Source organism: Natator depressus, chromosome 8, assembly GCF_965152275.1.
Source record: "Natator depressus isolate rNatDep1 chromosome 8, rNatDep2.hap1, whole genome shotgun sequence".
NCBI classification, from domain to species: Eukaryota; Metazoa; Chordata; order Testudines; family Cheloniidae; genus Natator; species Natator depressus.
In genome coordinates, this window is record NC_134241.1 from 99,345,022 (window position 1) to 99,368,683 (window position 23,662).

The window sequence follows — 23,662 nt, forward strand, 5'->3', positions numbered from 1 at the left end:
ATCTAAAGGTTGATTCAAAAAAGAAAGAAAGGTGAGACCTAAAATTGGTTAAAGGAATCAAATACATACAACAATTGCAAAGTTCTTGGATCAGGCTTGTAGCAGGGATGGAACAAACTGCTTGATAAGTCTCTGGTTGCTTCCAAATCATTGGAAGGACCTCAGTCCCTTGGATAGAATGCTCCCATTAGTATAAATCCATAGTCCAGAGGTCTGAGCAGGAAAGAGGCCAAATGGAGGGATTTCCAGGGCCTTTTATAGTTTCTGCCATGGGGAAGGGAATCCATTGTTCTTACTGTGGAAAATTACAGTAACAAGATGGAGTTTGGAGTTACATGGGCAAGTCCCATGTCCCTGCATTTCATCTAGTCACAGCAGAAAATTCCATTAAGTGTAGATAGGTGTCTCCCATGGTCCCTTGTCAGTTAAATATTCTTTTGATGGGCCACTCAATTTTCATAGTCCCTCCAAGATGTGCTGGGTAACTACCTTGTGGGCATTACCCTAGGAATAAACATTTGAAATCCAGGTATAGAGCCAATATTCATAACTTCAAATACCAAAATGATACATGCATACAGATAGCAAAATCATAACCAGCAAATTATGACCTTTTCATACACATCTCACATGCCACATTTTGCACAAGATTTGTTGCAAATATATAACAGTGGTTGCAACAATGATCTACATGGTCATATTTTAATCAGATAATGTCACACAAGGGATCAGACTAGATGATCACAATGGTCCCGTCTGGCCTTGGAATCTATGAAATAATTAATATTAATAACAATTCTGACTTCATTTAAAGTTAAATATAGGGATGAAATAAATGACAGCTTCAGATCCAATCAAGACCCAGCAAACTTATCAGAGGTGGAGAGGTTTTGTACCTCCATTTATAAGGACTAATAAACATGCAAAAAAGAAGGCCTTGCCCTACTACTTGCCAAATCAATAGTTTTTCCAGTTTTTATACAGTCTGCTGTGCTCAGTACACCCAGATGACAGGCGCTAATCAAGTGCCAAATACTGGCTTTGTCCTGAACTATGGAAGCTTCAAACGACGGGCTGCCTATATCCTGGTTGAATTCCCACACCCCAGTACTAGTCGTAGCCCTAGTTTTCTCCTGATACTTCATGCTGTGCCTGCGTCTCTTTTTCTCTCCTTCACCCCATCCCATGCCATTCTCACACCTCTCTCCATTTCTTGAAACGTCTCTCCCACAGTTAACATGTAGCACTGAAATAATTACGGGACTGGCTTGCCTGCTCACTTCTTTCTCTTCGCCTGATGTGTGGAAAGCCAGGATAATTAACAAACCGACCCAAATGTCTCCACAGAGAACTATAATCTTGAGATTATGTCAATTTAGGAAGCTTGGTATTATATTTGACTGCAGTGTAGTAAAAAGAAAATCCCCCAACTGAGTATCTCTGCTCATAAAGTGATTTAGATTGGGTCTCTCTGTACCTGCTTTCTGCTGGGCTGTCAGAAACAATTAACAAGCTATATTATAGATTGCAGTGTTTTTCTTTCCAGCAAAGCTCACCCTTTATATTGGTGAATGGTTAAGCCATACGTCTTAAAACAAAAGCTCTGGAACCTCAAAGGTCCCTGAGCTGCCAAGTGAGAGAGAACCAGTTAAAAACATTTACAGGGAACTGCAACTTGCAAGTTCGCCAGGCAATGCTGTGCCTCACAACACGGGGATCTTGCTTTGTACAGGTCTCCTGAATGACCTTCCCTAAAACCCGAACGTGCTTCCTGACTATTTCAGAGCATTCAAGCCTCAGGAGGGGAAATCCATGGTAAGGTGCATGCTATACTTTCCACCAGCTCCTATCCCATTTCTCCTCTCCCTGTAGATTAACTCTTGTGTGATGGGTCAGGGCTCCATGAAGAGCGGAAAAGATGGGCTAAGTTCTGCTTTACTGAGGGCTTCAGTGAATCAACACGTTTTGCTAAGCACAGAGATTGCCTGCATCTTTGCACTCATTTCATAGCCCCTTCCCTTTGCTCCTTAGACTCCAGATCCTAATGGTTCCATTATTTTTATTATTATTTAGCATGTACATAGTCGTCTAGCCAAGCGATAGCATCTTCAGTGGCATGATGCAGTTCTTCTCGGCCACCACTGAACCTAGTCAGCAGGTATTCATCGATAACGTGCGTCATTGTCTGTGTCGCGCCACACCTGCACAAAGGGTTGTCACGAAGGCCCCAGCAATACTGGCTGGCTGCACAGAGACCTTGCCTGGTCTGGAACCTGTTTAACAGGGCCCACTGGCGACGGGGCAAAACCAGGCGAAAACCAGGCAGGCAAATTGTGGGGTCGGTGACGAGGGACTGGTTGGGGATTATAACGGATATCCATTCCTCTCACCAGAGTGTTTCTGCCCGAACATCCTGGTGTGGCAGATGAGACCATAATGGGCGAGGTGATGGCAAACGTGCAGCTGGAGGTTTAAAAAGGTCATTGTGCAGTGGCAGGCTTGGGTTGGCGTGTACTTTTTTCAGTAACTTGCCAGTGGCAGCCTCTTGTCTGATAGGAGGAGGAGGAGCAATATTGCTTAGAACTGGGAGCCAGGGGAGTGGAGTCGAGTCAGATGCAGGGTGCCAGAGATGATACGCATGGCAGCATGTAACGCGTATCCACCAGTTTGGTGTGTGACGATCAACTCCAAACTGGTGCACCGTACTCCGCCACCGAATACGAGGTGGCAAGAGCTGACATCCACAAAGTTGGAGCATGAGCATGACGAACCTGCCAGTTTGCTAAGAAGACTGTTGCGCATCTTAACTTTAGCTGCTGTCTTCTTCAGGTGGGCATGATAACTCAGTGTGCGGTCTAAAGTCACACCTAGATAGACCGGTTCTACTTCATGCTTCACCTTCTGACCATTCAGATAAACATTCAGTTCTTGGGTTGTGCAGGCGTGGTGAAGAGGGAACAAATTGGAGACTGTTTTTATGATGCTTGGCTGGAGGCCAAGTCTTACAGTAGTCAGCTAACTTTATCACTGGGTAGCATCAAGCGTGGAACAGCTGCGGGCTATGACAACATATCTCCAGAATTCCTGAAAAGCCTTGGCCCCCGTGCTCAGCTTTGGCTTATGAAATTCTTCACTAGGGTCATCAGTGAAGGTAGGCTACCAAAGATATGGTGCACCGCAAACGTCATTGGCCTCCTAAAGCCCGGAAAGGAACCAAGTCAAGCATCAAGCTATCGTCCCATATCCTTGTCGGTGTGCTTCAAGGCACTGGAGCGCTTGGTCCTACAGCACATATTACTCAATGTGGAGAGAAATTTGAGCCCTGACCAAGCCAACTTCTGCGACTAAGTACTCGCGTACGACCAAATACTCACACTGACCACATTTGTTGAAAATGGCTTCCAGAGAAACTTGAAAACAGGCGCTGTTTTCATCGACCTAACAGCAGCATACGATACGATATGGCACACTGGCCTGCTCATGAAGGCATCACGGGTCCTGCTACCTTGGGTCACAGGCGTCGCTGAACTGTTCCTCCGTGACAGCCAGTTCAGAGTCCATATGGGGGAGAAGACGAGTGCTTGGAGACAACGGAGCAATGGGTTACCCCAGGGCTCTGCTTTCTCCAACCCTGTTCAACCTTTACATCAATGACCTGCCAACAACAGAGTCACAAAAGTTCATTTACGCAGACAACATCTGTTGCGGTACCCAGGCCCGGACGTTCCATGAGTCTGATGCCACCTTAAACCAGGACATGTAAATGGTTCCATTCGCCGCCTTTCTCATTCATGGCTTCTTCTAGGCTGCCCTCTACTTGCAACATCTTCCCCCAAACACCTGCTCTGTTCTCTTCTTTCAGATCCCTTCTTCAAGCCTTTCTGTGCTGACCTCCCCATCAATGACGTCTATGCACCTTGACTGCTTTCCCGTGTCTTATGCTAAATTCTGCAGGGCAGGGATCTTAGCTTGCTCTGTGTTGTATAAAGCACCACGTAACATAACCTGTAGGGCCTGTGAATACTGCGTGTAGCATAGCAGCTTTCCGACCAGCTTTGGGCCGATTTTGTACCCTCTCACTCTATTTATTTTGCAGGAACACTGCTCCTTTTTCCGGTCTGCTCACAGATACAGTGCTAAGTGGACTCAAATTTCTACATTTGGAGTGGAGGGGAAGGGAGGGTAGACCTACATCTTAAACTGCACTTTCTAGATTCTAGGAAACTGAACATTAGGTTAATAATTACCTATTTTTAGAATTGGGAGGAAAGTTTACCCTATTGCCTTTCCCCAAGGGGCAGAGGAGAGACAGGATTCCCTGCTTGAGCATCAGCCTCTTCTATGTTAAATGCCAATAGGACAGGCCCTTTGTCCCTCCATGTGGGAGCTACCTTCCTTGCCCCACTCAGGTGTTTGTGATATCATCACGCGATGATGTAGATTCCTGATACTTACCATCATAGTTTCCAGGTGGATTAGTCAGCCAAGCCGCTTCTCTGAGCTCACGAAAATATGAATAGATCTATTACAGCAGAAGTTAAATTGCCAGGGCAGCCCAGTAGAGAATATCATCCCTTCTAGGAAATGATGCAGAGAAATCCTGAAACCCTCTTTCATCAGAGATACAGAGTGGGCAAATCCACTGATCAGCGTGTCGGCTCCCACTGTCCATTGTGCCTCCTCCATTTGCATCTCCATCCCCTAGGTGAACACGGGATGCGCTCCCCACCCACGCGCCCCACCCTCACGACGTGGCTGCAGCAAACAAGCTGAAGCCGTCGAGCCCAAGGTGTGGGGGCAGACAGAGCACTTCACCCCTCTCCTCCAGTCAGAAAAGAAGATGGGGGTGGGGTGTGCCGCTTGGGGGGACAGCAGCCGTGGTAGAGCAGAGCCTGGCCTCTGTGAATCCTGCTCTCTGTGAGCTGGGCAGGCAGGGTCTGAAACAGCTCAGTGGGGGAAGCATTCCTCTGAAGGGGCCAGGAGCCTCCTGCCTGGGGCTGACATAGGCTCCTCCCACCTGGGGTCCTTGTAGGGGAGACCTAAGCTGGCTGGGGGTGGGAAGAAGATGACCCAGTGTTGGGTGGGAGCGAGGCCAGTGGACACAAGCTTTCCCCCTACCAGTCCCCCCCTACCCGCCATGGATACCCCTAAGAAAGGCAACACAGCCTGGGCAATGCAGAGCCCCGTCTGCACCAGGAATCCATTATGAGGCAGGACATGGGAGAACAGGGGGCCCTGGTAGCTTGACTCCACTGAAGCTGTGCTTCCAGAAACGGGCCAGGGGTGAGAGGTCAGGCAGTCAACAGCATGGAGTCAGCGCAGAGTGCCCCGCATTCCTGGGGGTGCCTCGGGGGCTGAGAGGTTTGGGTGCCAGGCCCGAGACTCTCTGTGCTGAGGCAGAGCCTGCTCTGCTCTGGGAGGGAAACCTCACAGATATTGCCTCCTGCTTACCCCTCTCCAGAGGAGTTTGCTGTGGGAAGGGCTGATCTGTCTGTGAACCCAAACTGTGACTTTTCAAGCCCAAACAGCAAGTGGTGGCCTTATAGTTTGAGAGTCCTTCCCCTCTTCTCATAGGGAAGCTCCACATAAGCATTTGCCTTTCTTCTGCTTAGGCCTAGCCTGGCCTTATAAGATGACCAATGCCGTTCTAACCTTGCCCTGGGCTGATACTTTGCTTTTCTGAGAAGCCACAAAGAATACGGCTGTCGAGGCATGAGCAGAGGAGTTACGTTTTTCTGGGATGATTTGGGGGGTGCAAACATCCCCAGGTGACTTGACTTAGCAGGTTATCCCTGCAAATCTTCAGAGCCAACATAGACAACGGAAGGAAGCATTAGAAACTCTGCAGGGAGCTGGCAAGGCAAACTGGAAAAGGTGCGGGATGGGGGGCAGGGAGGTTGAACACCAGCCACTGTATCTTTTAAAGAGAAGCTAGACAAATAAATAGAGGTCGAGACTCTAGTGCAGATAGTCAGTGAAAATCACAGAGTATATCTCTGGAAGAGAAACAGGCTTTAATTCTCTCAGGTGGGGGTAAACTACTCACCGTAAACCCCCGTACATAATAAAGAATCCACTCTCTCGTAATCAGGACTGTCAGTCCAGTGTTCTTGATGCAAGACGGTTCTTAGGTGATGGCTGGATTAATATATTTTATCAAGCAACCATCATAAACAGACATGGTCTCTGCTTTGCAGTAGAATACATTCAGGTGCGAGTTAGATGTCCACTAGCCAAACCTAATTCTCAGGAGAGACAAGGGAAATGGAGAATGGGAGATCCCTGTCAGAACAATGATGAATGAGATGGTGCAAAAGGAACACGTCCGATAACTGAAAGTCAAACCTAGCTAGCTATCCAGTTTCCAGTCACCTCATCAGTACTTCCTCTGGAGTAAAAAATTAGTGACTCTTTCCATTAAATTCCATTGGTTTATTTCCCCAGCAAGAAACTTGTTCAACTAAATCACTGGTTTGTTGTACCTCTGAATGTTTGACATTATCATGGGAGACATTGAAGAGTCACTTAAAACACTATTCATCCTACAACACATAAGCAAGTCATGTTTCCAGTCAAGCCAATGCGGCATGAATTCAATCTTTCAACATAAAGTAGACTTTGGCAAAATTAAAATAATGTGGATACATAATTTGCATGCTCGCTGAGAAAGAGGACTTCTAGCACTGGTATATAAACACTTAAAAAAATTGTCACTTTTTAGCTGTCTGCCATTACATGGTGTAATTGAATGGGACTTTTTTTCTTTTGACTGTTTCTCATCAGCTCCTACCTGTATTTGATCATCTTCCATCCTCTCCTCCTTATTAGGACATAGGGAATCTCCATTTACAGATCCTCCCCTAAGGGATATCTGAACCACGTGCTCCTCCGCACCTGTTGGCTTTTCCCCCCCAGCCCTTTGTTTAAAAACTGCTCTGTGGCCTTTTTAACTTTAAGCACCAGCAGTCTGGTTCCATTTTGGTTTAGGTGGAGCCCCCATCTTTCCTGTATAGGCTCCCCATTTCCCAAAAGTTTCCCCAGTTCTTCATAAATCTAAACCCCTCCTCCCAACACCGTTGTCTCATCCATGCATTGAGACCCTGTAGTTCTGCCTGTCTGACTGGCCCTGCATGTGGAACTGGGAGCATTTCAGAGAATGCTCCCATGGATCCAAACCTTAGATCCTAACACTCCTGAATTTTATTTTATTATTTATTACATCACTCAAAAAAGTATTCTAGGCTCTTTACAGAGCAACCAGGAACACACGCTCCCTGTCCCAAATTGCTTATAATGTAATATTAAACATGATGTGACAAGTTAGGGGTAACAAGTAGTGGAGAGGTGCTGGAAAGAGGAAGAAAGAGCCTTTCAGCAGTAAGGTCATGTAGTTGCTTTGGTTAGGCAGGTGTATACCAAGTTAGTTCAGTTAGAAGCATGGGGTATTTCCCCCCTCTTTCTTCAATAATGATTATTATTAGCCTGGTTTTTGTAGTTGTTGTGGAGGCGATGGGCTTGAGGGAGGAATTTGAACAGGGAACGAATAGCATCTTCTTTGTGGAAGTTAGGATTTGCAGCCAAACTTTCTGCTGACTTATATCTCCAACAAACTGAACCTTGTCCCTGGAGTCTCATAGTGCTTGGTTCGGGAGAAGCTTGGACCTGGATCCAGATTTTGCACCTCGGGCCCCCATCTCTATTCTTAAGGGAAACCCCCCAAACAGTTTGAGGTTATTCACTCTTCTTCACATAACAGCTAAGAGAATAGAGGGCTCCTCAGCATCCTCGTATTCTCCTGCTATTGTACTTACTTCCTCCTGCATCCTCTATGTGCCATATAACTGTCATCATTCTTGTCACCCAGGAAGATCAAATTTCCTGTGGTGTTTATCACACACCACCATTTCCTTAACCATCCCCTCATTATTGAATGATGAGGCATTCCCTTCTGGGCATTCTATGGGCAGAACACTCCCCACTTCTTCTAGGACCAAGCATGGGAATCTAATAGAGCTGGTGGAAAAAAATTGAAGAAATGGGGTTTGGACAGAAAACAGAATTCCGCTGAAATCAAAACACTTCACAAATCTGAGTTGATTTTGTCCAAATGTCGTTTTGGAGACAAAAGGGGGAGGAGTTCTGACAATATCGAAATGTGTCATTTTAACATTTGCAGAATGATTTTTCCATTCAAAACTCGTTTTTGTTTTGCAGCTTTCTTTTGGAGTATTATATTATATCTTTGTAATATAAAATTTAAAAAGTCAAAATCAAAACAATCCATTTAAATTTTCTCAAAACAAACATTCTGATTGATCTGACATGAATTTTCCCCCAGGAGATTCTTTTGCAAAGAATTTTGAAATACTTGTTTTTTTGTTTCAAATTGGAATGAAAATACATTTTGAAATCCACCGTGAAATGGACTTTCCATTCCATTGACAAGTGAAGAACAGTTCCAAGCAATGAGTAGGCTAAAAAATGTTCATTCAAACTATCTGATGAATAGTTCCAAATAACTATTATAATCATGGAAATCAGGATAGGTTTTGAAACCTAAAAAGGTACCAAGTTAATTGATCTATCTTTCTATCATTGTTTACATACGGATATTCTGACCTACTATCATTTTCAATTCATAATTTGACCAGTTCTGTTGTCTAGTCTGGAATTGGGTGGCTCAGCCCATTCTGAAATTAATTAGGGCCCGATTCTTTGAGAGTTCTCCATACCTGCTGAGTGGCCCTCAGCACTGTAAACTCCCATTAATTTCAGCTGGACTTGATGGCTCTCAGCTCCTCTTCAGAAGAGCCTGATGCCTGATCGAATCAGGTCTTAGTATCATTTCCAAACCTTAAACAGAGCGCTATGGAAACCCAAAGCACCTCTCATTTTCCAAGTTATGCCCCAAGATGATGGGCATTTTTATCTCCTGTCCCTGGCTGAAAATACATGCAGTCAACATAGCCATGGACTTTGTTTTCCTTTCAGTCTCATGCAATAGAACAAAGGAAGTTTTGGGGTGGAATTATTATTTTTTGCACCCTTCTGCAATTGAATCCACTTCCTATCTTCAAAACTCGGTGTAAAACAATGGATTTTCCAGTACATTAGGACCCGCCGCTAGCTCTAGGATTTTCGCTGCTCTTGGCAGCTGTTATACTGGCAGAGTTCCCTCAGCCTCCTCAACCTGCCGCTGATTGATCCCCGTAATCCAATCCATTTTCAACGAGGCACTTCAGCTCCAATAAAAACAAGGGGCTTCTCTGATTGCTGGTTTCAGTTGCAGCTGCTGGAGCCACAAATCTAAAGAAAAATATTTTGAGTCTATTTTTTTAAAAAATTGTACTGGTAAAAATAAATAGATTCACTGCTTTTATTAAATTAAACTCAAATGGAGAAGGTCTATGGCTGATATTTTATACATCGCGGGTGCCTTTCTTTTATCATTATAATTGGGGGTTTTCCCCCCTCCCATGTAATCATGGTGCTGGCCTCTTACAAGTAAATATATTACAGGGAAGGAAATGTCAGGACTGCTTTTTCCCAGGCCTTTAGGAAAAATAAGCATGAAGTCACTTGTATAATATGATACAACTTATAGGCCTGGTGCTGCAAACACTTGATAGATTCATATAGATACTGTGGTTAGAAGGGACCACTCTGCTCATCTACCCGGACCTCCTGCATAACACAGGCCATGGAATCTCAGCCAGTGATTGGTGCATCGAGATCATAACTTCTGTTTGAGCTCCAGCACTTCTTTAAGTAAGATATCCAATCTTGGCTTAAAGACTGCAAGTTATGGAGAACTCACTATGTCTCTAGGCAAGTTGTTCCATGGTTAATTACCCTCACAGTGAAAATTTTGCACCTTATTTCAAATATGAATTGGATTAGTTTCAGATTACAACCATTGGCTCTCATTATGAATTTTTCTATTAGTTTAACAAGCTGTGTAAGATCCAAAAATCTCTTCCCCAAGTAAATACTTGTAGACCGTCATCAGGTCACCTTAACCTTATCTTCAATAGAATACATTGAGCTTATTAAGTCTCTTGCTATATGGCAAAATCCAGATCTTGAATCACTCTTGTAGCTCTTTTCTGAATGGTTTCCAAGTTTTCAACACTTTTCCTCACTTACTAGCTGGGAAAGTGTTTATTACCATTGAAGTGTGCCTAATGACGGTAAAGCACTATGCTGGGTTGTGTTTGCAACCTTATTTGGACAGAACACAGCCCAGAATGCTTTACGGAATTAAAAGTAACAAGACAGTGGACTGTATGGCCTGAGAAAAGTAACCATTGCTGACAACATGTGCCAGAAAACCATGGTTAAAGCCAGTTTGGAGCAAGCAGCAGTTCTTGAAACAGCGTTGATCATGCTTAAGTTTGGCTACATTTGTAGCGAAGTTGCATTCAGTACCAGCTCAGCTGTAACTGTCATTGACACAGTTATCAGCAATGGGTAATTTCCTAGTATAGATAAGGTCTATGTGGTAGAAATTAGAGAAACCTGGGGGGCAAACACATTGTACTGTGACTACCATATAATACCAATAGGAGAAGATACCTTAAAAGGCACAGGCAGGAAAGGAAAGATATGTTTTCAGATGGCATCTGAAGAGATATAGAGAATAAGACACAGATACAGGAAAGGCTCTCGCAGATAGCATTACATGCATAGGAGAAGGCTCCTGTACCATAAGGCGTGAGGTTGCAAGAAGGGATGTAGAAGAGGCGAGGATTAGGTGAGCAGTTGCATCAGAAAGGGCAGAGGAGAGAAAGAGTCAAGGTCTGTCAGGTTGGCTAGAGCAAGTCCAGGAAAGTTTTTAAAACAAGCCAAGGAGTTTTGAACTGGATTGTGAGATGAATGGGAGTTCTTTAGGCATATAATCTTGAGCTGCATCTCTGCGGTTACCAATAGAATTGAAATTAAATAGCACAAGCAGCAGATAGGAGGGGTTGCTCACAGAGACGCAGACTAAACATGTTTCAAGGTTTCTGATTGAGAATCAAGTTCAGCTGTGCTAGAACAATTTTTATAGTGTGGGTGCCGTGAGCCATTGAACCAAACTGTAAATCCTATATAACATGGAAACCATTTCAAGTCGGGGGTGCTGCAGCACCCGCCACACCCCTAGTTCAAGCACCTATGATCAAATTCTGAGGTCCTTAATCAAGTAAAACTCTTGCTGGACCAGCCTCTGAGCTACACCTCAAATTCAGTTGTCTGTATCTGGTGGGAGATGGGATCTTTAGGTCACTTGCCCAAGTCTTCTATAACAAAAGGTTCACCCTGTGAAAGCACACAGAAGTAACTCCACTAACCCCCAGCTGATCCAAGATTAACGGTAATTAGAACTGGACTAGTAATGAGTAATAACGCATAACAGGAATAATTGCACAAATCTTAAATTTATGTAATATCTATCGTATTAAGGGATCCCAGAGCACTTTACAAGTCTTCTGGGGTTCAGCTGGTCAGTATACCATGTGGTGATACCCATCTCATTACATCCTGGCATCAGCCTAGAAGAGGTCTGTGCTCTAGGCTGCAAGGAGAAGATGGGATTCAGTTTCACTGAAGTTTGTGGTTCTCTAAGTTGAACTTTCTTCCTAGTAAGACTTTGATCAGATTGCTAATTAGGGTAAAATTCACCACTGTGCTGAGGGCTAGTCGAGGCCTTATGACACACTTAAATCCCACTTAAGCCAAGTGAATGTCACCTTAGTTTAGGCACAAAATTTAGGTTTTAAAAACCTCACATGAATAGAAAGATTTTCATGCTATGTTCTTCCTAAGATAACCAGTGTTCTTGAGGATTGGGCATTTAAACATTTCCTTGCAGGGTTTGAAACCCACACAGAATAACATTGTGCTTGGCGTGATGTATGGAATCTTGGTCATTCATAAGTGGGAGGTATTTATTAGAGAAAACAGCCACAAAGAAACAAAGAGGCTTCCACACAGCTTGAGTCCCAGGTTTGTCTCCCTTATTTACCAGGGACCACAGAAACTCTGGATAATACAGAGTGACATCTAGAGGTTGAATAACTCATGGGACATAAGCACACGCAGCCAGAAAGTGAAACTGACCAGAATCAGAAAGTAAAGCTGTCCAGCCTTGTTTCACTATCCAAACAAGGTGACATACAAAACATAAGCAAACAGCATATTTGCTCATCAGGTAGCTGTGTGGTCCAAGGAGAGGCCACTGTATTAGGATTCAGATCTGCTCTATTCTCAGCTCTGTGTGATCTTGACTCATTCAATTCCCCTCTGTTTTCTCTCCCACACTTTGTCTGTTTTGTCTCTTCCAACTGTAAGCTCTTCAGGGCAGAGACTTTCTCTTCATATGTGTTTATAACATTGGTGCTATAGCAATCCAAATAAATAATAATAAATGTATTCCAGTGTGCCTGATTTTAATGGTTCTTTCAATTGTAATAATCTAAGATGCTATAAATGACCTAGCTAAGACGTTGTTTTAAAGGTTTGATTTATATCTTGACTATGTTCCTTTAAAACAATTATAAGAAACCCTGCAAACTACTACACATTCAATACTGAAGTACTGTACAGGAGCAGAAAGCAATACCTTTGGAGGAGGAAACTAAAACTGGGAGTAAGGAATGGCAGCTAAAATATAGGTAGCGAAGATACAGGCATCAACTCAACATTACAAGCTCCTACTGCTCGAGCGTGCCAGATTTTCTGAGGCAGCCTTTGCTTTCAGTGATTGACAGGCTGTGTAGCTTCCGCAGAGCTGATTTAGCAGAGTAGAAGATTCAGTGGAAAAGGAAATGGCAGGAAAAGGATTTCAAAACAAAGTTATGGTACCAAACTCCCAGCTAAGCACATTGCCTGGCAGTCAACGCTGCGTATAAATTTGTGCACTGTTGATTATGCCTGGAAGCTTTGACAGGTACTTGAATAATTGATCTCAATGAGAGAGTAGATTGTAGGAGTCACTATTAATAATGTATCAGATAATGTATTAATAAGGTATCTGACTAACTCTGTTTATGGAATCTCAGAGGCACAGAGAGTTTGCTTACAATGAACGGTTCATAATAAAGTCTCCGATGGTTTCAGTTCATGGCTCTGTGCAAGCTATAGCTTCACTGTGGGCTTGGCTTAAAGTGGCGGCTTTGTACAGCAAAAGAAATATTTACATTTAATAGGATTCTACGGCCTATAAAGAAGTGAAGCATGTAAGATCTTTGTGTAGGAACTCCCATTTACAATACGATCGTACAGCACCTAGTACAATGGGGTGGCTTCTAGAACTACTACAATAGAAATGTTAAAGGGTCAGGTGGTTTAGGAACAGGGCCGGGGTCCAATTCGTCATTGTTATAACTCCATTAGAGTTCCACTAGGGATGACTTTGACCTTGGGGGGCCAGGGGACTTGGGTTCTATTCCCAGCTCCAACATGGATTCTTTGTGGGACCCGGGGCAAGTAACTTCATTGCCTTGCACCTCTGTTTCCCGATCTATAAAACATCTGAAATAACACTTACCTCCCTCAGAGGAGTGCTGGGAGGCCTCAATAGGTGAAGTGCTTGGAGATTTGGGGGAAGAGCTATAAAGCAAACGTGTGTATGCCTGAAGGAAGGCAGAAATGATCAGGATGGCAAGTCATTGTTATTTTACTTTCCAATCAAAACTTAGTTGAAAATCTAATTCAGGAATTGTTTTATTCTTTTAATTAAAACCAAAACTTGGTGTTACTGTTTGTGTAAGAGGCCAGTCTGAGATCATGTCGGGAACGCCAACAGTGGAAGCTTCTCCATACCATTACACCAGAAGTGACTCACCCTGCATGGAAAGTACCACCTCTGTGGAGGAGAGATTATTTCATATTCCAGGCCCACTAAATCCTTGGTCTCTCCACTCAGATTGCCAAACCGGGTGCTAGCTGTGTGGTGCGGCCGGGAAGGTCGCACCATTGCTGCCCACATGTGACTGGTTCTATGGAGGGTTGGGGGAAAGAGGACTATACGTTCCAGGGCTGGACTTTGTTTGGGGTTCTCTGTTCAGCGTCCCCTTCTAGTTCCTCAGTTTGTCCCTCAGACATGCTCCCCCCATTTCTGTTAGTTCATTTTCATCCCCTGGCCTCAGCTGTTACCTGGGCTCTGTGGCCGTGCCCTCACCGAAGGGGCTGGGCCTTCAGTTGCTTTGGTTGGTTCCACCCACTAATCCTAAACAGGCTGACACTTTTACTAAATTTACATGAGAAGAAAGATAGAAAGAAAATCCGCATACCTTAAATATATTGCTAAGCAGCAGTCAGGAAGAAGGGATGGCGTACGAGAAGCACCCAAGGGTTAAATGAAGGGTTAGGTAGCTATCACTGTATTTGCTAAAACTGACAACATAACATGTCACATAATTCATAAATTGTGCCATTTCCTTAAAATCAGAAGCTAAGATATATGCAGTACTGTACTGGACGAAAATCAGTCTTTCACCTCGCCCTGGGAAAAAAAATACACACTCTGATTTATGAGAGAGGAAAAGAAGCTTATGTTTTCTTTTACTTTATACAACACTCCTTCCATATACGTAATGGATCACCTGGAGGTACATCTCATGTATAGGGCACATGTGTAACTCACAACATCTTTCAACAGATTTGTATGACAGATACTTTTTCAGTACAGTCTGTTTCTCACTGTTTGCTCTTAGTTTATTTGTGTAACCTGCTCACTGGACCTGGATGTAGCCTTTATTCATGCCACTGTAGGGCCCTTGAATGTGGACAATCCCATTTATCTATTGATATATCCACAGACCATGCACAGCACGAGCAACAGAAATGCAAGCTACCTGTGTGTCTCAGTGACGACCCAAAGGGATCACATCAGGAGTTAGAGGGTGAGCCAATCACTGTGGCCAATTTAATCCTTGACCTCTCTCTTGGGACTGCCAACAAAGAGGCAAATTAGTGCCAACGGCGATGGTGATTTTTGTGATGTAAACTATTCTGGCTAACTGGGCATTGTGCTCAAGACCATTGTTCTGACACTTATCTCAACGGAGACCATCTATTCATTTAATATAGGACAATGAACAGCTTCCAGATGGTGGGAATAAAAGCAACAAGTTGCCATTTGCCTCTGAGAATCTGAAAGGACATTTAATAACTTTTGGTCACTCCCAAGCTGGGATGGATTTGACCTGTTGACCTCAAGGTGAAAGGTTCTGTATCCGATTACCATTCCCCTGACCTAGCCTATCCCCTCTGAAGTCTTATTTTGTAGCTAAACATGGAGACAGATTATAGCAACTCATTAAAGCTGTGCAGAGATAACTCTGCTTTTTGTTATTGTTGTTTTGCTTTGCTTTACACCTAATCATAGGAGCTCAGCTAATTTGATTTAGGGTAAAGTTTGCTCCAGCACACACAGATTTTCATTGCAAAACATGGTGAAAGTTTTCTTTTTTTTAAAAAGCAAAACCCTAAATTTGCCCCCGCTGACCTTTCGCCATTTTCACTTGCTTATAGGGCCTTGAAATGAATTTTCTCAGATGCAGGGGAAAAAGGGAAAGGAACTCAACGTGTTCTGGGAAAAAATATTATTTCGAGCTTAATGGTGAAAACGTTTTTTCCCTCACTCTCTTCATGTGAAAACTTGGCACTTTTATTACTTATTTATTTGGAATTTGATAGCACTTACAGCTATCAATCAACCTGGTGCCCCATTGGGTGAGGCGCTGTACAGACACACAGAAAACACATTCCTTCATGCTACAGAGACCATGTGGCTACCAGCTTATAACTTTTAGCTACAGCCCATAATCCTGACCATGATTTTGCAATAACCAGAGTAGAAAACATCCATCTCAGAACACCTCCCCCAGCTTTAAACAGCACACAAACCCACAACAAACCTGCCTTTCTCTCTCCACATCAGCTTTTCATGCAATATCAAGTCCAAGCTCTTGATCCTTATCTTCGAGGCACTCAGCAGTCTGGACCCAGCAGCTCTAAATGAGCACCTAATGATCCTGGATAAAGACCCTGGTCAATAACTGCAACTCCCAGACACTATGGAGCTGTCCATGGCAAGGGTAAAATTCACCTGTGCAGAAGACAATTTTCTCGGACAGTTTTCAAGGCTGTGGCAGGAACATCTGACCTAAGAAACACCACACACCTGCCTCGCCCAGTGCAAGACACACTTCTCTGACCTGCCTTCTCTAATATGAACACACATAGAGTATGCATAATTTATAAGACAGACAGAGCAAAAAATGACACCAGATCTAAGTGCCCTAGTGCACACACAATTGGTGTTTGTCATATCATTTAATGAGGTTCTAGAAGGTGCTCAGATACTAGAGTGGAGCACTGAGATGTCCAAGAGAGGAAATGTGGTTACTTCCAGCATGCTTTGGTATGCAAATCTGTGGGAATTAGAGGTGAAGAAGCAATGAGATTTTTTTCCCTCTTACACATATTCATGCATCAATCATGGGGCTCTTTGGAACCTCTCTACAAGCCATTGGACCCCGCCGGGAAAATACTGGAAAAATCCTCTTCATGCCAAGTCTCTCTGTGAAGCTGCCTTCTCTAGCTTATCCATTTGTGCTGGAAATGGCCCAACTTGATGATCACTTTAGATAAGCTATTACCAGCAGGAGAGTGGGGTGGGAGGAGGTATTGTTTCATGGTGTCTGTGTATATAATGTCTTCTGCAATTTCCATAGTATGCATCCGATGAAGTGAGCTGTAGCTCACGAAAGCTCATGCTCAAATAAATTGGTTAGTCTCTAAGGTGCCACAAGTACTCCTTTTCTTTTCAAGGAGAGAGAGAAACAGAGACAGGCCACTGATGGGAAGGGTGGAAATGTGACTCTAGGACAGGGTGAAGACTGGAAAAAAATAAAGGAAGAAGGCTCTATGTTAGAATCATAGAAAATTAGGGTTGGAGGAGACCTCAGGAGGTCACCTAGTTTAACCCCCTGCTCAAAGCAGAACCAACACCAACCAAATCATCCCAGCCAGGGCTTTGTTCCTGCTATCCTTGACAAAAGGAGGGCTGTGGCTTCCACAACAGCTTGAAACCAATACGTGAAAAGTTCTCCAATGGTCAAGCTATCATGCACTAAATTCCTCCTTTAAACTGCTGGCATCACTTTTCATTGTTGAGATGTATAATGTTACTCTTCTCTCTATATTCACACGGCAGTTAGCAAGAATGTCTTTGGAACAGGTCAACTTAAAGTTCCTTTTTTCACCTATGTTAACCTCCCAGTCGGCCTGGGTTGGTTGTTCACACTGGCAGTGGGAAGGATATCTATCTCTGGTCAAGAGTTGGCCTGCGCAGAACACCTAATAAAAGACATCTGTTAGGATATAGATATTCAGGCCTGCCTGTAAAGGCCTATACTTTAAGAATGTAGGTATATGTTTATCATTTAGCTAGTAATAGTGGTATACAAGAAAGAATCTGTGTAAGGTCCTTCTCTCACTGTGACAGTCTGAGGCCCTGTTCTTAGGCCAATGCCTTTGGCTAAGCAGCAGAGGCAGCCATAAGCTGGGAAGCGTATGGTCACCTCCTCACATTCCAAACTAGTCAATATGGGGCTGTTAGGAAGGTGATCCGATCTATCACCTCCAGAGAAAGGGAAGAGCCTAGAAGATGTAAAAGGAAATTTAGGTTGATAGTTTTCTGTCTGGTAAGAACTCACTTATCAATAGACACAGCTGGGAAACCCTTATGTCTTTATAGATGTAGTTGTGAAATCCTCACTTCTGTATTGTTTTGTCATTATAGTTCCCACTTTGCTATTGTTTATTTGCATGGTCTCTGTCTGGCTCTGTGATTGTTTCTGTCTGCTGTATAATTAATTTTGCTGGGTGTAAACTAATTAAGATGGTGGGATATAATTGGTTAGCTAATCATGTTACAATATGTTAGGATTGGTTAGGTAAATTTCAGTAGAAAGATTGGTTAAGGTATAGCTAAGGATATTACTATATAAATTAGGGGCAAACAGGAAGTAAGTTGGGATTCGAAAATAAGGAAAAAGGAACTTGGATTTAAGCTTGCTGGAAGTTCACCCCAATAAACATCGAATTGTTTTCACCTTCGGACTTCGGGTATTGTTGCTCTCTGTTCATGTGAGAAGGACCAGGGAAGTGGGAGAGTGAAGGAATAAGCTCTCTGACAACATCTATTGATCATTCACTGTGCAGTTCAGATCTTCTGCCATGACGTAGAAGGGGAATACAAAAGGTTCTGTGTGTTCCTTCCAGTTCCATCATTTCAGAAAAAAATAACCTCTCTTATATAAAGGGATCATCCAGATCAGACACTGGAGCTGCGATAAGTTTCTCCCTGACAGTGGTCAACCATGGTAAAAAAGGTCTTTTGCTGAAGACATTAGTTTGGGAATCAGCTCAAAGTGGAAATTTGCCTGAGTTCTGTTCAAAGTGCTGGGTCCTCCCAGTTTCCCTGTAGCTGGATTGTGCCCAGAGGAATGGAATTTACCAACATATCATGACTGTTCTGGCACCTGTTTCTTTGAAAAAGTTATAAATGTCCCACAGGTCATGGGATGCCCTAAGAGAAGAGAAAAAAATAGTTCTTGGCCTGGAGTTGCAGGTTTGGAGGGCGACAGAAATGCATATCTCATCCAAAGAAAACTCAGCCTTGTTCTGTGCTGCTAATGACTCAGCTGGTAAGCCTCTTTCACTGTGCATGCCCTGCAGAGGTCTCTCGGATATAACCTGTTAGACCCCACCAAGAACACAGTTTTTTGGCTTGAGAAGCATTGCTTGTCTGTGAGGCCTTTGCCAAGAATAAGAAATGGAGATGGGAGAGAGAAGGAACCCAATGGCATCTTTGAGTCAGGTCCCAATTCAGACATCAAACTAAACTCTTCAGTCCCAATTGTCAAACATCCCTGTACATAAGATTTCCCAGCAGGCTGAAATTCCTCTGCCAGTTTATGCTGGCTTTAAACATTTAGAACAAGATCTCACTAAACTTTACAGCTTTCACATTTATGGTCATGATGATGGAGTGGCTTTTTTTCTGGAGTGCTAGAAATGAACAACTAGATTCATAGTTCACTCGTACATGGTGACTTGGGCTGTGCTCTGGGAGAAGGTCTGATCCTTTATTATCACAGGCAACAACTAAACTTAAGATGGTTATTGAGTCCATAATGCATTGGGCCATAAGAGGACTCTCAACAGGGTACAGAACTGGAATATGTTCCAGTAAAAGACTGGATCAGATTATTGTTGTTCCATTTGTTATCTGTCAATAGTGTGCTTGACCATGAACAAGAGACAGAAGGATGGTTACTGTCCTGAGGTGTTTTCAGTCTAGAAATGCAAGATCTTATGGGTGAGATTTTAAAAGTTGCTGACGGGATAGAAATTAGTGGAAATTGTGGAACCTAGAGCCCCTAGAGCCTGATCTCTATTCCATGGAAATCAACAGTTTTTTGGCTTTAGAAGCATTGCTTGTCTGTGAGGCATTTGCCAAGAATAAGAAATGGAGATGGGAGAGAGAAGGAACCCAATGGCATCTTTGAGTCAGGTCCCAATTCAGACATCAAACTAAACTCTTCAGTCCCAGTTGTCAAACATCCCTGTATATAAGATTTCCCAATGGGTTGAAATTCCTCTGCCAGTTTATCCCTTTGGGAATTGGTTTGAAATTCCCAGCCCCCAATACTAATGGCATTCCCTGACTGTGAATAAGAGGAGAACGTGCATGATGAATTCCCTTTGATGCCTAGCTGGAGTTCTGGGTGCTCTGCAATTGAAGGGCATTCACACAAGTGCTATATGAGGCTTGAAAATAATAGGCAATGAAAAGGTAATGACACAAACGCTCTCCTTTTAGGAACAGAATTCAATCCAAATGCTTGAACAACCTGAGGTTCCCTGACACCATGAGGCTGTGTATCCACAAACCATGCCAATGATTCAGCAGCCTTTCTTCAGAAGACAACCCTAAGCTAGCACAAAAGACCCATCTCTGATGAGGGAAGACCAGAAGAGAGTGAATTGGAACAGGGGATGGTCATGTGAAATGGCTTTTTGAGATCTGTTCTGAATCATTAGTGGCAAATGCTATGAGAAAACCTGCAGAATGTTGTGCTTTGCCTTGGGACAATACGAACATAAGAACGGCCATACTGGGTCGGCCCAATGGTCCATCTAGCCCAGTATCCTGACTCTGACAGTGGCCAGGGCTAGTTTCTTCAGAGAGAATGAACTGAACAGTGATCCAGCACCTGCTTCTGGTAATCAGAGAGTTAGAGACACCCAGCGCATGGGGTTGCATCCCTGGCCATCTTGGCTAATAGCCATTGACAGACCTATCCTCCATGAACTCATCTCGTTCTTTTTTTAATCCAGTTATACTTCTGGTCTTCACAACATTCCATGCCAACGAGTTCCACAGGTTGACTGATGTGTGATTAAGTACTTCCTTTTGTTTGTTTTAAACCTGCTGCTTATTCATTTCATTAGGCGACCCCTAGTTCTTGTGTCATGTGAAGGGATAAATAACACTTCCCTATTCACTTTCTCCACACCAGTCATGATTTTATAGACCTCTATCACGACCCCCCTTAGTCATCTCTTTTCTAAGCTGACCAGTCCCTGTCTTATTTCTCTCTCCTCACCCAAAAGCTGTTCCACAACCCTAATCATTTTTGTTGCCCTTCTGATTCTCTGTACCTTTTGAGATGGGGGCAAACAGAGCTGCACATAGTATTCAAGATGTGGGCGTACGCTGGATTTATGTAGTGACATTATGATATTTTCTGTTTTGTTCTCAATTCCTTTCCTAACGGCAACTAACATCCTGTTAGTTTTTTGGAGATGAAGAAACACCCTCCACCATAAGATAAGAATCGAGATAGATAGGCTCCTACCCCCTAGGATAGTGCCTAGTTCTGAATTTTGGAATTTGAGTTCATGTTTTAATGCAAACTGTAAATACAAAAAATGTCCATTGGACACATTTGTGTCCCTGAAGAAGAGGAAGAAAAATGTGTTTGATAAAGGCAGCAAAGTGCAGCTACATTTTTCTGGGATGGGGTTTGAGTACGGAAAGTCAGGTGTTCAAAAGATCCTGCGCTGAAGAAAAGAAGGAGAAGATCCGATTTTTCGTTCTTTTTTTTTTTTTTGAGTCATCTTCATCCAGCCTGAAAGACTAAACAATTTACACCTTCTTTGTTGGAGGCAAGAAAACGAAGAATTACTTCTCAAAATGCAAAATAAGAACGAGGCTCAAGTGTTTTGAATAGATCATTCCCCTTTTCAACGCTGGATTCAAGCAAAATAAGTGGCTCACCATTTGATTTCAAGTTTACCCATCAAGATACTTCCTGGAATTAAATGTATTAGTGGATTGAAATGATTAATGAAAGGCTCCCTCTGGTACTTTTTTCATCTGTTTTATATCTTCTCTTTTATCTCGGACCTCCTCCTCTACTAATCATGTTATTACTAAGCTACTAAAAATACAAGGCGTGAAGACAGATGTGGAACATTCCTGAATTGTCACCATTAGACGTACGTATCATTTACAGAACATTTCACGCTGAAAAGGACTCTCCAGAACTCTCCAAATCCACACCACCTATACAAGTTGGGCATTCTGCGTGGTCAGTTTTGCATCTCTCCTAGAGGGTTGGGGGTTGTGCCACATGCTATGTACAATATATATATATACAGTCTCTCTCATACAAGCAGTAGACTGCATCGTCAGCTGGTGTAAGTTGATTTAATTGAGAACAATGGTGCTATGTGGATTTATACCTGCTGAGGATCTGTCTCTGTACCTGGTGTGCAAGAGTCAGGAAGAGACTTTAGGAGCCTTGTTCTTCACTCACATTATTTTGATGCTGGGACCATACCATCAATGTCCCTTTGATTTACATCCGTGTGAGACTCTTGTTGCCAAATAACAGCTGGTAGAAAAATTCTAAATTTCAAAGTACTGGTAAAAATGTCTGTCCACATTTTGAATTTTGTCCAAAAAAAAGTTCATCAAATTCATTAAAAAAATTGTGATGTTTTCCTCTGGCCATGTGGCCCCCTCCCAACCACTTAGGCCTGGTCCAAAGCCCACTGAAGTCAGTGGAAGTTTTTCCATTGACGTCAATGGACTTTGAATCAGGCCCTGAACCCCTTGCTCTGACCACAAAACTGGACTAGCGAACTAAGCAGAGATTGCTCATCACATTTTAACTTCCCTCCTACAAAGGCCTATAGAACTCCCCCTCCACCCCCCATCCATTTATCCTCATCATTCTAGGTTGATCTTCTCAGAAGCAGCCCCTTTCAGTGCATGGTGAGAATGAAACCGTGTACAGTAAAAGCTGTGTTATTCGGCACTTTACCAACCGGAAAGCTCTAGAAACCAGCATTTCAGGAGGGGATGCGGGGCACAGGCTCTGGGAGGGAGTTTGGATGTGGGAGGGGGCTCAGGGAAGGGAGTTGGGGCGTGGGAGGGGTATTGGGGTGCTGGATCCGGGCGGTGCTCACCTTGGGCAGCTCCCCACAAGCGGTGACATGTCCCTGCTGCTCCTAAGTGGAGGAATGGCTACGCGGGCTCCGAGCACTGGCTCTGCAGCTCCCATTGGCCGGAGGTGGAGGCAACATGCAGAGCCGCCTGGCTGCGCCTCCGCCTAGAAGCAGCAGGGACATGTCACTGCTTGTGGGGAGCTGCCTGAGGTGAGCGCCGCCCAGATCCAGCATCCTGAAACGCCTCTTGCTCTCCAACCCCCTGCCTCGAGCACCTCCCACACCCTCTCCTGCGCCCCAGCCCTGAGCCCCCTCCCACACCAAAACAACACTGGTTCTCCACTTGTAAGGTAACTCCCTTCTCTTCATGTGCCAGTATATTTATGCCTGTATCTGTAATTTTCACTCCATGCATCTGAAGTGTGTTTTTTACCCATGAAAGCTTATGCCCAAATAAATCTGTTAGTCTTTAAGGTGCCACTGGACTCCTCGTCTTCTTCCTCTTAGTTAGCCAAAATTTTTGACTTACCGGCACCACCCCCCCACATCCTCCCCAACATGCCGGATAACAAAACTTTTCCTCTACTATCAAAAACACAGAAATAACACACAGACAGAGGAAATGGAAATACAGAAAAGCTATAGAATATTTATTAGGGGGTTTGCGAGTGAGCTCAGTTAAAATAAGAAACTGACCTAAATTTACATGTCATGCACCTCTGCACCTCCTGCTTTTGTCTGAGACTGGAAGCAGAAATATCAGGTAAATGACAAGGCCCTGATCCAGCACTTAGCCTCCCACTACTTCAGTATCCACATCTGTAAAATGGATATAATAAAGCACCTTGGTAAAGCACTTTGAGACTGAAGGATGAAAATCCCATAACATGCTAAGTATTAATTATTCACAATATTACTGATAAGAAAAGATATTTTCTCAGTATCTCATAATTGACCAAAACTTAGACACCTACAGGAAACTTCCCATGAAAATTCTCATGAGCTTTCCAGCTAATTTTTGACCCCAGAGGTCTGGTTTGGAATACATTTATCTCAAATCAAACTCCCTTTTTGGGACAGGGATTGTCTTTTTGTTCTATGTTTATATGGTGCCTAATACAGTGGGGTCTTGGCCCATGATTGGGGC